The sequence below is a fragment of the Cimex lectularius genome, unplaced genomic scaffold (genome assembly GCF_000648675.2).
Source record: "Cimex lectularius strain Harlan isolate CLEC.00 unplaced genomic scaffold, Clec_2.1 scaffold40, whole genome shotgun sequence".
NCBI lineage: Eukaryota > Metazoa > Arthropoda > Insecta > Hemiptera > Cimicidae > Cimex > Cimex lectularius.
In genome coordinates this window covers 2,145,889-2,164,001 of record NW_019392652.1, presented here as the reverse complement: position 1 = coordinate 2,164,001, position 18,113 = coordinate 2,145,889, and the positions used below count along the sequence as shown (strand labels likewise).

The 18,113-nt window shown below is 32.3% G+C and overlaps 1 protein-coding gene across 3 annotated transcripts in view; it reads left to right on the top strand.

Moving 5' to 3' along the window:
• Positions 1-18,113, top strand: part of LOC106670140 (potassium voltage-gated channel protein Shaw-like) — a 268,915-nt gene that overhangs the window by 20,058 nt on the left and 230,744 nt on the right. The window contains exons 1-2 of one of the 3 annotated variants that reach the window (XM_024230690.1): positions 3,656-3,676; positions 16,373-16,424. The exons of 1 other annotated variant lie outside the window; for it this stretch is intronic. The gene's annotated coding sequence lies outside the window, so the exon portion shown is untranslated. Of the gene's footprint in view, positions 1-3,655; positions 3,677-16,372; positions 16,425-18,113 lie in introns of those variants that run through there. One more of the 3 variants, XM_014400217.2, reaches the window with a different exon arrangement.

Sequence of the window (18,113 nt, the reverse complement as noted above, 5' to 3'; positions counted from 1 at the left end):
TGTAAAACGAAACAATTCCATTCATTGAGCTACAACAAAAAGACGATTTGATTTGCTTATAATTTGTCTTTTTTTCTCGTTCACCTCAGTTAGTTGGTGCTGACTGCCTTCGGAGGGCAGCCATGACAGGTAAGAGATCCTGGCTCCTCACTTAAAACGATGCCGTACTGCTCTCCTCTCTTTTAAAACGGATTGCTCCCGATGGATGCGGATAAAAACCTTTCATGTTACACGACTTTGACCAAGTCCACCACCATCCCGCAATCCGGGATTTGTCCATTTAAATACAATATTAATCTGCTGGCCAAATCTACCGTGTTTTCAATCCGGGCTGGCACAACCCATTAAACACTGTGGTGTAAACACAAGCAGTATAGGACTGCTGCTTTGTAACGCCGTTTATTTGTTATGTACATATATGTTCGTTTATTTTGTACATTTTGTGTAACGTGTATTTATAATGTTTATAATTAAACAGCTGTCCGATTTTGCTGTTTCTTGCTTGAAAAATGTGAATTGTATGTGCTGTTGGATCGACCCCCAGATAAAAGGATGGGCGAATTTACCTTCACTTCATTTTCTCCCAGCAATTGTTTACGCGATATTCTTTATAATTGTACTTTTGCAGTAAACTAAACGCGCAATGTTTGAGTTGGTCAATTTATTGGCCGTATCCTTGTCAGATTTCTCATTAAACAGTCTGGCATCATGAAAATTTATGCTAAACTGCTCAGGCTAATCTATTCCAAAATGGCTTCTCTGCGCTTTCGCCAATTGCCTGACATTAACACATTACTAAATGTATTTAAGACAAAACATTTATTATGACGGAAAAATTTAAATATGACGGTGTTTTTTCGTGTAAATTTAATTGCTAATAAACTTTGTTCATAATCCTTGATAGATTTAAATGGTAATTTGATGTGTAGAGCAAGTTTTCTTTTATAGATTCTCAGTTTCATATAATTTAAAATACTAAATGAAAATATTCACATTAGAATAAATTAAAAAAAAAATCATTCACTCAATACTCAGGTATGGAAATTGATTACGAACGCGGAGAATGTTATTGTTATCTCTGAGCACAGGGGTCAAAAGGTCAAGAGTTTCTCAGATCATCCCCGGTATGAGGATTTCATATGCATTCTACATTATCTGCCTAATGTCAATGTTAGAATACCCTTTTCCCTTTTGTATTTCCATGTGAGAAGCTTTCTTTTTCAGAATAACATTTATAATACAACATCAAATATTACATACTGATATCTACTACATATATGTTTATTCTCTTTGCTTTTATTATTAACTATTAAATTAAAATCGATCTTAAATAAACTTACTCTTTTACGTTGTGTGTAAGAGAGTAAAATGTTGATATTTCCAATTTGTTAGGCAAGCAATGGATTAAATTTTCAATTTTACTTAAGTTACTCTGCCGTATGCAAATGGCTTAAATCACTGGCATATAAAGCTTGTGCTCAAAATTAATCACATCGAAGCTGGAAGATTAAACTTCCTTTCTACCATATCAGTGTTTTTCTTCGGTTAGAAAAGAATTTGAATGTTGTCAGTTGAAGATGGTAGAAAACACTCTTTACACTATGATGTAAATATTTAACAAAGGAAGTTTATTTAACCTTGGTTTACAGAAACAAAGCTCACCCTTTGTTGGCCTTTAGTGATGAACTTTTCTAACTTCTGAGGGTTAATTATTAACGGTAAACAGTTCGCACTTCATCATAAAATTTACAAATCTCGGCGAATGTCCGTTAGACCGCAATTAGTCCCAGGGGATTTCACGGGACATTTCAGTCGGAAAAGTTAATCGCGTTAAAATCTCAAATATTCCGTCTCATTTCCTTAACGTTCTTACCCAAAAGGCACATAATTACTTACCCCTATGACTTGTTAATAAATTCGAAAAAAAGAGTCCTTTTATTGTATTACTAACAAAGAAAAATACACGGTTGTGAATTAAATTGTGGAATTTATTATTTTTAGTCAGACAATTTCAATTAATTGTAATGATTTAATTGGTCAAGCGGACCACGAAATTAGTGAATTTAAATAATATAATTATTGTAAAATGTAAAATCGTAAACAATGAAATTATTTATCTTTTACAATTACCCTTAGTAAGAAAACAAATGTATGATTTATATAAAATAATTCCAGTACCAACAACACATAACTCTAATTTTAAAACAATTGTTCCAAATGGAAAATATTTTACCAAGAGCGAATTCAAATAAACTAAATATTGAACCTGTAGACAATAATTGCAAAAAATGTCAATCAATATCTGTACGCTCAACGCAATCGATTAATCTGAAGAGAACAATTGCGAGAAAGAAATCGTATTAACAGAAGACACAAAATCCTGCCAATACACTAGCATCAATTTAGACGACAACTATGTAACCTGGATAGCTGAACTAAATCAATATTTACCCAGCTTTTCCAAAGAAGAAATCGTTACAATAACCAAACATGGGGACACAATATCTAGAAGTCTACACGGAATATTCTTAATAAATACTACATCAAGTAATGTAACATTTTAAAATAAACAGCTTCTTCATTCTTCACATACTTCTGGAGACCCAAAGTTTCTAAACGAAGTTAAACTTAGTTTGAAAGAGGAACAAAAGCCACGATTTACGGTCAATGTAAAGCATGTCAAATTGGACCGACTAGAAAGTCAACATTTGTCTCCAGCTATTGCAAAACTTATCATCACTACATCGATAAGTATATGGACGATCCTCCTGTATGGACTCATTTTACTACTATCTGGGTATGGAATCACCCGGTATATCTTCGCACGACAGCAACTTCCAGCAGCTGCCGCTTCCGAAAACCAACATTCTCCGAATGTTTCATCTAGGGGTGGAGGGGTTACGTCTCCGCTTTAATGACGAGACTCCTTTTAAACAATACTTATCTCAGTACTTAGGAATGTGTGGACTCAACAATTGCCCCTTCTTTCAATTGTTCCCTTTAGATAAGCTTCTTATTCGTAGTTAGTTACAGGACAGTTAAGATCCCAATATTTAATTGTTTTAGAATAATCTGTCCCGTGAATAGGAAAGTTATTTTCTATAACCATTGTGTGTTATTTGGCAATAAAGTTTCTTTTTTAAAAAGTCTTTCATCTAAATCTCGCACATAACTTATATATATAGACAGGGTGTCCAAGCTATTCCGCCCATCCCATTTTTTTTCTTTGCAGTACTAGATAGGAAAAAAGTATGAACTCACCTTCATTTTTCATGTAGTTTGTTCATTTAAGGTTGATTTATTTTTTTCGACCTCGATTCCACATAAGTCGAATTCAAATTCTTAATTTTTAATAAAAACCACAATTTTTCACATTTTTGTTTGAAACTACATTTTTTGGCGAGAAAAATGAGCACTGAGTTATTAAAATCGGTCCAATAGAACCGGAGATATGATTTTTTGAAAATAGCCAGAATGCTGTTCTAGTGCGTTAGGTCGAAACCACTTTATTTGCCTTCTACTGGAAATATTTTGAAGGGGAGTGGAAAATCAACAAAAGCAGAGAGAAAAGTTTGAAACCTTACTAAATTTCCTGCTAATCCCATAAATTTCGTTTTTTGTATCAGTTCACTGAGACAGGCGAGCAGAAATCTTTGGATCTCCAAAAGTAGTACAGGTAATGTGTTGCATGATTATAATTTTTATCCCTACCTTGCCTACACCGTTTGTCAATTTCAATTTCAATTTTAACCATATGATATGGTTGTTTGTGTATGTTCTGCGGAGAGAACCCAACAAGAATTTCAAGGAATTGATTTTATTCGTTCAGACCAATTAGTTTAAAACCAATAATAAATTCTTGGGGTTTATGGGAGTAACCATAAATTTAAACGTCGGCATTTTATGTAAATAAATGTTTCCTTATCAACCTGAACAGATTGGACTTCACGTTGTACTAATAAAAGGTTACACATAACTTATCAATTATGTACCCGCATATTTTTTAATATGGTTTTATATATAAACATAATTTTTTATGTGTACAGATTAGTGACCGTTAATCGATAGTTATTCAGACATCGTGAGATGCGGTCGCGTGTGATGTAGGTTTCAGAAAAAAATTTTCTTTATCGTGCCAACGTTTCGATGTTTTATTGAGATCATCTTCAGGGCTCAATAAAAGATCGAAACGTTGGGACGATAAAGAAAATTTTTTTCTGAAACCTACATCACGTGTCGTTTGGAGAGTACCCTGCACTCACGAACGCAAGGATGGCACAATTACCCAGAAGACAAACACTTTGAGCCCTGAAGATGATCTCAATAAAACATCGAAACGTTGGCACGATAAAGAAAATGTTTTTCTGAAACCTACATCACACCCGACCGCATCTCACGATATCTGAATAAATAATTTTTTGTAAATTTTCGTACTTATGAAAGGATAATACTTCTTCGTAAAAAGATCAAATTGATCAGTGATTGGAGACAGTGCTAAACGTAATCAGTGTCAGGATAATTTTCGATGTTCACTTTGGTCTCCTTTCATTAACAGCCTGGACGGTTATCGGGACGTTATTTTATAATTAATAGCAAGCTGGTTTTCAATGACTGAAGGGCTTCCTCAAGATTCATCGTTAACTTGTGGAAACTCTTCATGTGACAAAAACTTAATTAATAATATTTACAATTAAGATGCTAGCCAAACTGATTTCTTGTTCACTTTGCGTTGATATAGTTTCCATAGGTTGAACTGTGATTAAAAATAAATGAAAAATTTTTTGATTGATCATATTAGTATTTTGTAAAGATGTTTTTAATATATAGTTTTAATAAATTGCATAACTTAATTATGCTTATTATTATCACAGTGATAATACTATTATTTTTAAATTATATTTATAAATGTTAGAGATGACGTAGTTAGTAGTGTTTTAACGTGAAACGTTCATACGTTTGTTACAAAACTTTTCATAAAGTACAAAATTGCTACTACTGCTAAAATTGTTAATACAAACGTTTCATACAAAATTGCTCTGTATTAACAATGTATTCAAAAAGATAGATGGGAATACGTTTTACGAACTGTTTTCTTGTTATACAATACAATTATAGGGACTGTTGTTAACTGTTCTCTACTAACCTTTGATATTGGAAAAGCTCCATTTTTCCAATATCTGCGAACGTCGGTTGAAAAAAAAAATGCTCAACATGCTGAATTTCAATATTCCCCGTTTTCTATGCGATTCTCGCAAAACAACTGGATAATACAATAAATATCAGTACATACAAGCGGTTTTAGCCAATTCCATTGCGTTTGGCGGTGAATTTTATGAATGTTAATAATATTGAAAGACCATTAAAATATATCGATAAACACGGCCGTGTGGTTCCGACCGAATATTAAAAATGGAATTTCATCGACCATAACATTTGAATATTAAACCCCTGAACACGGCGCTTGGCGTAAGTTGGTGAGGAAACTAGCAGGCTGGAAAGCTGTTAATTTAATTGATCCCGGCTAGGATAGTCTACATCCCAGGAATGATATATCACCAGATCCATGATACAATCAAACGGAGATAATTAATTTAAGTAATCCCTTTCTGTTTAATTTACAGTAATTTTAAGAAACAATGATTTAGTACAAACAGTTTGAAGGGAAACGTCAATCTTAAATTATTTAAAACAATAGGTTTCGTTTAAAGCATTTATTTATTATATATTATTCATGTGCAAAAGAGGTAGTATAATTATTTTTGCATAATGACTGAAAAATTTTGAGATTACATTAATGATTATATATATATATANTTGTAACACTTTTATAAAATTTATTTAAGTGGGTACAACAAACCCCTCTTAATTCAAAACTTCATCAATATATATATATATAATAAGCTTTGAATTAAGAGGGGTTTGTTGTACCCACTTAAATAAATTTTATAAAAGTGTTACAAACATTTTAAATCCATACAATTAATGTGTTTTTTTATAACAGATTAGCAACAATTTTTTTAAACGTTTAGATTAATTGATAAACCATTTAATCCAGAATAAGTCAATCACAATATGTATTTATAAGACGCAGTTAATTCAACCAATAGCCTCTTTATAAATAACAAGATCTTTGAATAATTATTTTCTTAATGTTCTTAAAGTTGAGTATTTATTTCTTCTAAAATTTGAAAGGTTGTAGGTTGAGATGGGGAGTTGGTGTCCGAGTGGATCAATGTAATGATAGCTCAAGTGGTTAGAGGAGCGGCGTATTTAGCCGAAGGTCGTGGGTTCAAATCTTGCTCGTGGCACTGGCTTTTTCATTTCAACCAAAACCTTACATAAAAAGATTAACTAATTGAAAGAGTAATTTGGTCAATAGGCCACTAAATATAATGAGTTGAATATTTATTTTTTGTTAAGCGTGCACTCAGGTGAATGCAAATATATCATACCCAAGTTAATTTGTGTTCAAATATTTCAAAAAGATAATTTTCTGATTAAATATTAATTAAATCATAAAAATAACTACTATGCTGAAATATGAAGCAAACTGATGTACATAGAAAACTTAAATTTCAAAGAAAAGGCCACTTATAAGCCTAACATTTAGAGAAAGATTGGTTGATATACTTTACGATGTTATTGCTTGGTTCCACAAAAAGAGTAAATAGGCTCTTTTATAATGATTTTGTGTAAATTGTTTTATGATTTTTTTTCTAAATCTGTTGATTAAGATAAATAATTCAGTGTAAGTTCCATTTCTGTGGATGTCTGTGGCGGAATATTGCTTTTCCCATCATCCCAATTGAATGATTAGTGCGTATATAAGAAAAATATAATAACGAATGAATAAGAATGTTTTTGGTCTGAAATGGCCTGGTTGCCTTTAAATACCGGAACAAATCTTTGGTCAAAATGAACAAGGCATCGAACAACTTCACAACGTATTCCGCGGCCCTAGAAACATTAAAAACGGACCGCTTGGTCACTCGTCGTCGTGCTGCATTTTCGCTTTTCGGATGGAAGATTTTAAATTGTTTTATTGCCGCTCCAGAAATTCTATCACAACTCAGCTTAAGGGTGCCTAGATGGATTTTGCAATTGGCTAGACTATTTTATATTTCCTTTGGCAGAACCAAACTCTCATCCAAGAAATGTGTTCGTAGAATTTCGTTCTTTAAACGCGTTGACAGGTAAGCAGCCATTAAAAAAAGATTTTTGAGTTTTTTAGGAATAGTATGTATGTTACTCTTGAACTGCTGTGAATTTTAATCTTCGATTTTTCTTATTTACATGTTTGTTTTTGACGTCATATTTGTTTACTATTTGTACACTGTATTTACATAACGTTATTATTGCTATTAATATATTTTCACTGTTCTATTTTGGGAGAGTCCCTGTTTTAAATATGTAATAAATGAATAAAGAACCATCAGTGTGGGAGAAAGTAGCTAATTCCTATCGTAAAAAAACTTCATTTTCAAGCACTCATTGATATGTTAACTTTTCATTTGTTCCATCAGTCTTCATTAAAGTGATGGAAAAAAAGCGAACAATATTTAAAAGAGAAAGAGAGAGAAGAGAGAGAGAGAGAGAGAGAGAGAGAGAGAGAGAGAGAGAGAGTGAGAGAGAGACGGAGTCGATTTGAAAATGAAAATTCGTTTGCGGAGGTGCAAAGTTCATTTGAGGAAGGGGATTCCTCTAGAATCAGAGGTGGCCCAAGGGATTCGGAAAATCTGATTGTCAGCCATTCGTCGTATTTTACGGGGGATCCTTCCCCAACCGGAGGGTTTAGGTTTGTTCGATAACTGCTCCCACTGTACCAGGAGCACGACCAATTTGTGAGAAAGCCATTGCCTAAAAGCTTACTCGAATTTGACTAATTTTCAAAATCGTTAGGGCGCATCTGATAATATTTCGTTGTTCATATAAACTCACCAATCGGAATATAATAATAAACTTTTTCATTCATTTTGAATTTGTGTGTGAACAAAAGAACACAAGCTCGATAACACACAGCATGGATATTTGTTAATGATAATTTAGATGTGGGTTTAGAAAAACATTTTCTTTATCGTGCCAACGTTTCGATCTTTATTGACATCATCTTCAAGACAAGGGATTTGTAATCATTGTTGAAATTATACAAATACGTATAAAATGTGAAAGTGAATTTACACAATGATTTTCACACTACAGAAATTTTAGGTTTAATCAAAGTTGTTCAGATATCGTGAGATGCGGTCGGGTGTGATGTAGGTTTCAGAAAAACATTTTATTTATCGTGCCAAGGTTTCGATCTTTTATTGAGATGATCTTCAAGGCCTGGGATTTACAAACGATGTTTACATTTAACAAATACATTTAGGATGTGGAAAAGTGAATTTATACAATGCAAAATATATTTTATATTCAAACAAAGTATTTATACTCACTCAAAGTGTTTGTCTTCTGTGTAATTGTGCCATCCTTGCGTGTCGTATTGAGAGTGCCAGTGAGATTTTGCTGTTTTATGTTTATATGTTTTTGCTGATATGCAGACAACACAAGATATTTCCTACTGACATCAAGACAATTACAACTTCACAAATGCCACACGTTTATTTATGTTGGGTTTTGAAAAAGTGGGGAAGGAAGTAGGGATAGAAATCAACAATGACACATCTCCAGAAAAAACCCACTTAGAATGAGTACAAATACTTTGATTAAACGTAAAAATTTTATATTGTGCGCAGTACTGTATAAAATCATTGTCACATCTTACATGTATTTGTATAATTTAAACAATGGTTACAAATCCCAGGGCGTGAAGATGATCTCAATAAAGGTCGAAACGCTGACACGATAAAGAAATGTTTTTCTAAACCCACATATATTTCGTTTCTATAATATACAACAAAGTGTTATGATATGTGGAAATAAAAACTTCGGCAAACACATCAGGTTATTGTGGTATGAGACTACCAAGTTTAACACCATAACGTTCCCTTTGTGTGTGTGCGTATGCGCAAAGGGAATTGTTTGTAGGCGTTACAGAGCAACAGCTTTTATGAACTAACTTTGCGGGTTTATACGAATAGAATAGTTCACTATTTAATCATGCACTCAGATATAGTCGAAACACACACACACACCCACACACACACACACACACACNACATACATACGTATATATATACATACATACGTACATACATACATACATACATACATACATACATACATACATACATACATACATACATACATACATACATCCATACACATTACCAAAACACTGTGATTCAGAGAGAAAGAGAATAATAATGCTACAGAAAGAGGCAGAAGCAAAAAAATTTCGTAATCGTTAAGCCGATGTTAAATGATTTTATAATGTTTATTTTTAAAAAAAAGTCAAGCCTCATCAACCCAGTCAACACAGCAGCATGACAAATACTTTTTTCTATCTTCGCCCTTCAAAAAATGGCAAAGACGGAAAGAACAGTAAAAACAGTTGAATATACAGGTCGGCGTTCCACAGAAGCAGAGCACAGAAGAAATCTCGGATTCATAAGTGTTTGCATAAATAAGATGTCGCATTTCCAAAGTATGTGTAAATAATTCTGCACTTATTGTAACAGTGTTCTATCTCTCATTGTATCGCTCTCCCGAAACAGGAGCAGCGCTGCTATTTTATTTATAAAAGCTGAACCATTTTTGTTTACTCCTTGTTCTGCACTTTCTTGTCAAGAAAATAAAACTCCAAGAAGAATTATGTTTAAAGGTAAAACGCTTGACTGATTTTTTATAAGCATCGCATAAACTGTGGAAAATTTAACTATAAATTTCTCCAGCTCCGTTTGATATAAATAGTGCCTCCATTTAATTAAAAAATACTATTATATTTTTCTATAATTTTTTTCATTTTTATAGGTGCTCTAACGCCTTAGTGCCCTTAAGTATTTTAATATAGCAAAATAAACTCAAAAATAAATAACAACAAACAAACTTATTTTGTTCTTTATTTCAAGTGATACAAATTAAATGTGATCCGAAATGAACGAGTTTTAATTAAAAAAACTATCGTATGGCTTCAGAAAATTCACCAATACCCTAGAAAATCATTTTATGAAAGAATAAATTTTTAAATAAATTTTAGTCTATCACTAAATGATTTGCATATATTTTAGTGAACTTTGTTTCAAACTGTTAAAACTAAATAATTTTTATTAAAACTCATGTATCTCAGGTCACGTTTAATTTGGTTTACATTAAAACAATTATATTGTAAATTTGTAACGATAGAAATAAACACATTGAGTTTGAAATAAACAACCAAAATATTCGGTTTTTCTTGTTTCTAGGTGTATTTTAATGAAACTTTATAGTCTTACAATAAAGTAAAATATTTTTATGAGTACAGTATTTCAGGTGGTGAAAGGTAATTCAGAAAAATATTTTTTTTAATATATCTTTTGTCATTTTACAATAACTAGCGATGGTATTTTGCTACGCTCTGCAAATGAGGCAAGGAAACTAACTAAATACAAAGAAAAACGATGTTAAATATAATTTTATTAAAACTATATTCAAAATATTTTCAATTATTAAAACATAATTAGTAATTAAATAACGGAACATTAAATAGTAATTAAATAATTTAAGAATACCACTAACTTACTTAAATAAATAATGTAAGGCAATCAAAGTTTATAATTTTCAATTTATTTCAGTTATAGGCACACTTTCATTAGATCTTTTTCTTCTTTCTAATTTGAGACTACATAGTGAAGAAATTATGGTACAGTTAAAAACATGACTTTTCTCATGGCATTACTTATAAGATTGTTAATTAGATCAAGCACTTTTTCACAGTAATTCCCGTAAGCGGGCTCCGTATTTTGTCCACTGAAAATCTTAATTCTTACAAAGCATTTTATTTATTCCAAAGAAATAAAGTTTCAGGCACTGTCCGTAAAACAATTCAAATATTTAAACTGCTAAACCTACAATAAAGTTAAATTTGGCTCTGGAAAACATTCGACCTACCTGAATTTATTAGGTCACCTTAAATCCACAAAGCTACATGCTTTCGTTTTTTACCAGCCAGCCAACTATTTATGGTGCTTAATTTGGTATCAGGTATTTTAGTCTAAATTATTATTTTCAACCTTGGTAACTTGAATTTCTCCTTTTCTTTCTTCTTTAATACATATTTCAGTTAGTGCAAGTATGTGTGTACCTGTTAAATTCATTATGGCTCCCTCTTATTATTAATTTCCAGACTCGTAATCAGTCAAATTGGCTGAATTGGGGGCACCACATATAAATTGAGTGGTGTCAAATTTGTTTTCATCACCCGAAAGAATTTTGATGGCATACTGGAGATCAAGGTTTCAAAATAAATGTTGACAAGTAAATAACTTATTTTTCATGTTATTTTAAAACTAATTTGACAATAATATAATAAATCCAAATAATTCTGAGGATTCTGCAAGTAAACAGTGTTGCACATTTTCAAAAAAAAGTTATATGTCTTAAAAACAGCTATGAGATATATGTTTTCAAACGTGACCGAAGGAGGGTTTGGAAGCTAGAAGAGGAAATTTGTACAGTACATATCCAACTGCCATTGCAACCACAAACATATCCGCAATGTCTTCATGCTGGTAAGAATTCAAATTCTGAGTTAATCCCCTAATTTGGAAGTATAAATAAATCCATTGCCTATTTTAAAAAAGTGGGAGTTCCAAAGTGTTGCATTAAATCTTCTCACAACCTGGCAAGAGATGAAACGTTTGTACCCAAATCTGTTCAAACTTTGGAAAACAATACCAATTATTCCATCCATTCGGTCAAAGTAGATAACTCAGGGAATATAGACTTCAAAATCTTTGCAGCTTATTTTACGCCGAAGTATCGACTAGTTTGACATGGACCAACGTTATATAGCCGAATGTTGTGGGTTCGAATCCCGCACGAGACACTGATTTTTTCATTTCACCAAGACCTTACATAAAAACAATGATTAATTGAAAGAAGTAATTTGGTCAATCAGGCTACTTAACTGAATGGGTTGTATTTATTTTATTTACTTGAAATATAATTGAAAACAATATAATACAAAGTAGAGATAAAAGTGTAACACAAAATATGTTTAGCATAAAACTTGGTTTGCATAAAATACGCATAACAAATCAACTCACCTCGCTTTGAACATCCACGACTGCTTTTTTTTATTACTTTTTTTACGAGGGTTCGGAACAGCAGAGGTCATAAAAACCCTCAGGTTGGCGGTGATTTTGAAAAAAAGCCCATTTGTAAGTATGTCGGGTTCGAATGCAGGGCCGGTGGATTCGAACCCGGGACTTTTACCTTACTGTGATGTGCGCCGTTTCAACGCCTAACCGTTGCCGCCACCGACGCCTCCACGACAGCTTTTATGACGTATAACTATCCAAATAATATTACAAAAAAATGTTGTAAACTTTTTTGAAGTACCTTTTATGTTTGGTTTGGCGTAAATAATGTTTGCATTCTGTTCATGAGATTGTAATCAAACACAAGTGGGATTGTTTCGGATAGTTAAGACAGCCCGTCTGAGTAAGTTAAATCTCGATGCGCTAACCGTGTAAAGTAGCAATTAACCTTCTAATTAATAAGGGTTTCAACTTGCCCTTAAACTATAACCCTTAGCTCATTTAGTAATTTTCCGCACTCCGCAGAAGAGCTTATTTCTCAATTCTCTCTTTTCGTTAAAATTTAAAATGACAAGTTAAACGTACTCAGAGAAATTTAAAACCACTTATTACCCTTAACTACGACCATTTCAGTAGAGAGGTAGAAATTTCGAAAGAATCTGACCTCATTAAACATGTATTACATGCTCGGCGAGATAGGGGCATCCTAATTAAAAGGCACATTAAGATTAATTTAGATTGGAACCGCAATGGGGGATAGATTGCGTCAACACTTTCTCCCTATTGTATTTTTGCCAAACCGAATGATATAAAAGTTGTCGCAAACGAACAAATCCAAAATCACTGAGTTCAAAAAGTACATTATTTAAAACTCATGCGTAAATGTATTTTTGCAAAGAATATAATGTTTATATGTAACAAACATTTCTAGAAAATCATTATTCATAACAAACACAATTGAAACATCATATTTAGTAAAATATGAATTCAGATATTTTGACGGAAAAATAGATTGTGAACTGATTATTCTTAAGAAGATTGATAGATAGATATGTGTTAGTCGTGGTGCATATTTTACAGCGCCCTTTAAGAGTTATTGAATCCCCCGTTTGTGCTTAAAGCAAAACTGTAAGTCCTACTTTGTCAAGGAACTTGATTAGTATGTTCTATTTCAGGAATTGAATTTTGTCTACGGTTGTATGTCAAAAAATAATTCCTCCTGCTGGTGTAGCACACAGTTAGTTAGTAGGTGTATTGGAATCTCCTTTGCTTCTTGGCAGAATCTGGACGTGCCGTTTTAGATTATTCAGATGTTCATTTAGTTTGCAGTGTCTTGTTAAGAATCCTGTTAGTATTCGCAGTATTTTACTATTTCCTTTAATACAATCTGTCATCTCTTTCCATCCAAAGTTTGTTAGGATTTTCGTACATTGTTTGTGCCCAACGAATGAGTTCCTTGTTCCCTCATTTTCTTTTTATCCTTTTGTTTGAGGTGCTCATTGATGTGTACTTCTAGCCCAAAGAATGGTTATTCTTGAGAAACAATTGATCATCTTGTCAAAATTGGACATCTATCAGAAACCCCAAATCTGAAAGCACAATTATTATTTGTGAAATTAAAATATACTAAAGTTTTCATTATTTACCAGCGTCAAGAAATATCACTTTACTTATATAACGGTCATATTATTGAGACATAAGGCTTTTTATTTATGCAACGTTTTTCTAGGATTTTGTGAGGTAATGAAAATATATGTTATTTGCTATCGATTGTGTCCGTATGCCTCTCCTTACTGGATTGGATTTTCAGCATTTCGCTATTTCCATATGTCTGTGTCGTTTTAATTTTTGGTTTAAAATTAACAAAAAGAGACCGCGGTAGCCGAGTGGTTAGTGTGGTAAATTCTCGGCTATATCCTGGTGGCTAATATGCATAGTTTATAAGGGCATTAAAAAATGATTCTCTATCTAGGTTGACTTCTTTTTACTATTTAATATTTCGTGTTCAGCTTCGTAAGTCTATTAATAATTTTTTCATTTATATTGTCGATGGACTAGTATGTAAATCGTAAAATGTGAATGTATATCAGTTTAAAATGACTAAATAACGACACTAGATGAGTGCCGTTTGAAACATAATACGAATAAAATGTCGACAACTTTGGAAAATGACAAAATGGGGCAAAACGACAAATTTGGCTTTTTCTCATTTTCTAATTTCATGACTTTTTACAATTGGCAACCATTTATTATAGTATAAACTGTTTATTCAGCCTAGTTTACTCTAACAAATCTTATAATATGTTTATAGTACGAATAAAATGTCGACAACTTTGGAAAATGGCAAAATGGGGCAAAACGACAGATTTGCCTTTTTCTCACTTTCTAATTTCATGACTTTTTAAAATTGGCAACCATTTCTTATAGTATATACTGTTTATTCAGCCTAGTTTACTCTAACAAATCTTATAATATGTTTATAGTACGAATAAAATGTCGAAAACTTTGGAAAATGACAAAATGGGGCAAAACGACAAATTTGGCTTTTTCTCATTTTCTAATTTCATGACTTTTTAGAATTGTTAACTGTTTCTAGCATGGAATGAATTAGAATCAATACGGCAAATAAATTAGAATCTTTGAGAATCCAACGAACGTCGAAGAGCCACTGTGACATGCATTTTGGCCACATTAAGCTTTCAGCCTGTAGTGAGGGCGAGCTGACTGTACAGAAAGTACATTTTTTTTAATTTACAGTAGTTAGAACTACCTTCATGTAGGTCACAAGTAACAATGAGCAAGATAATATATACAAAATTAAAAACAAGAGTGGAAAAAATAAAAATTGGTATTACTCCAATGATACTAAAGTATTGTATGTTCAATTGATATTTATTTGTGTCATTATCACTTTCCCTATCATCAACACCACATTCTAGGAGATCTCGCGGCCATTGTCTCTTCAGTTGAGGTTTCCCTTCGAGTTCCAGAGCAACACTCTTACGTCTTAGTCACTTAGGTTGCATTTTCCCCACCTTACTCCTCATCGTACCATTGATCCTTGGATCGGTCCCGTTGACGCAGGGGTGTTCCGTTACACCATTTCTAAATGTTTGCCTTAAGCAAAGAACTGGTTAGAGAATTACGACGAAATGATCAATTCCGTTAATAGCCAGTCTTTCCGCCAGAAAATATCCCAGTAAATGGTAGATGAATATCTTAATTATTTAATTTTATGTAAACCTAAATTTTCTAAGACATTTCTACGCTTTAAAAGAACAAAAAACAAATGAATTAATACAAAACGTCAACATAAATTAAAGTATTTGTGATTATTGATGTGCTTTTCTCAGTTTTTCACACTCTCATCAACATAGTTTCTTCCTTTCTAGTCTTACATGATTGGATCGTAATTTCGTACTTTTAAACTATACCGAATCAACTTCTGCTGTGGATAATGTTTGCAAAATTTATAAATAAACAAAATTAAAGCAGATTATCTTACTTAAAGAAATGGCTAGTCTTTCTGGGAATGTTTCTATTTTATTTGATCATATTTACTAAACACAACAAATACTAAGTAATATCTTTTGTCATTAATTTTTTAGTTTACATCTTTCACTTCGATCAATTATGTATAAAAGGTCGAAACCCGCAATGTTTAATGATATGGCACAATGTTGGTCCATAATGTAGTTTTTAACATTCACCAAGTTAATTGCAGTTCTTTTATTGAATTTTAGCAACCAACTGGTGATTATTAAGTTCATGGAAAATAAAACCTGGTAGTTGTAGCCTGTGGAATATCCACTACCTTTTCCTTTCCATGACAATTATATTATATAAATAAATTACACATAAAAATAACGTCAGTAGATATGAAATATATAAATTATTCCTATTTGGAGATCGTGAGGTTCCGTCTGGTGTCACGTAGGTTTAAGAAAAACATATTCTTTATCACGTCAACGTTTCGATCTTTATTGAGCCCGGAAGATGATCTCAATAAAGTTCGAAACGTTGGCATGATAAAGAAAATGTTTTTCTAAAACCTACGTCACACAGGACCGCACCACACGATCTCCAAATCATCATTGGCTAACGGTCACTAAACACCACACATAAATTATTACATTTATATAAATTTCAGATAAATTCTTAAATGATCTGAATTAATTAAATATGTTTTGCAGGGCTTGAAGTTCATAGAAAGCGAGGGAAACGTAATGTGAACCGATACAGGAGGTATGTAAACCAACCTATACAAACGAACAATAGATGTGTGAATATGTTAGTTAAATTATATAAACTGCCTATTCAGGCTAGATTAAAACCAGTTTTCATTTGTAGGCATGATAACGCGATAATTGCATTCAGTGCGAATTATCCGATTTGAGCGTAAGGCTATTTGGAAACAAACGCCGTGATTATTAATGAAATGATAATTGCCTTTTTTATCCTCGGTATCGATTTATACATACACCTTCTTCCTTCCAGGTAGCTATTACCAACCTATTCAATTCAATGGAGAAAACGAGGGATAGGAGCTACTATTAATTGAAACCCCTCTTGGGGCTATAATTGTAACTAGTTTCCCCATGACATCATGTCTTCAGGGAGAAACTATTATGTAAGTCATAAGGTCACGACTCAGTATATCCAGCCGAGTCAATTCGTGATAAAACAAACGAACGCTTATTTAAAATCCTTCCTTAAACCTGTCATATGTCTTCTTTAAAATATTAAATCAGTCCATTGGTCGTTGTTTATGTCGGCCGAAAACTTGTGTTCTAAAGGGAATACTTTGGGGAGGGTTATTCCTCCCTTAGTGGAATAGATCGATTTCCTTCTTCTGCACACGGTGTTTTTCTATAAAATAAAATTATGAAAAAAAAACCTTTTCAGTTCGTTAGTTGTCAAATTTTAAATGAATAAGCCTGCAGGTAATGGTTAACTCTCTATGTATAGCTAAAAACAATTACACACTAATTTTATTTTTATTGTGTTAATAACAGAAATAATAGTTCTCAAAGATAAATATTAAAGATATAGTATTACAAAAATCCGTTATTATCTATTAATTTAATTTAGGTCGAATTTATTAATCAATTAATTTTTCTTGAAGAACTAATAAATAATACAAATTCAGACAATATTATAGCGTCCGCTAGTATATTCAGCGAAATTACATTAATTAAATCTATACTTTATTGAAGTTATTTCAGTAAATGATGGCAAAATATGACAAAAAATTTAATTTTATTTTGTGTGGTGATTAGTGACCGTTGATCGATATTTATTTAGAGATCGTGAGATGCGGTCTGGTGTGATGTAGGTTTTAGATAAACATTTTCTTTATCGTGCCAACGTTTCGATCTTTATTGAGATCATCTTCAGGGCCTGGGATTTAAAAATATTGTTTACATATTACAATTACATTTTGGATGTGGAATTTATACAATGCAAAAAATTGAATATTGATTGAATATATAAAATAGATATTTTGCATTGTATAAATTCCTCCACATCCAAAATGAAATTGTAATATGTAAACAATGTTTGTAAATCCCAGGCCCTGAAGATGATCTCAATAAAGATCGAAACGTTGGCACGATAAAGAAAACCTTTTTCTGAAACCTACATCACACCAGACCGCATCTCACGATTTCTAAATAAATTTAATTTTATTGTTTGGTTAATAGATGCAAGCTGTTAGCCGGGTTGTTTTGAGCCATGGGCATTCACGTAGATTGGTTGATAATGCCAAAAAGAATTCAACTTCTCTTTGTTCATTCGATGTAAAAAGTTCGATGTAACAGGGACGAATTGTTTCACCCAACGTCATTCATGAGACGAGATTTTGATCGAAAAGACGGTTCACAGCTTATGACTAAATACCTAAAACGATATCGACTCATCTTTCAAAATAAATAA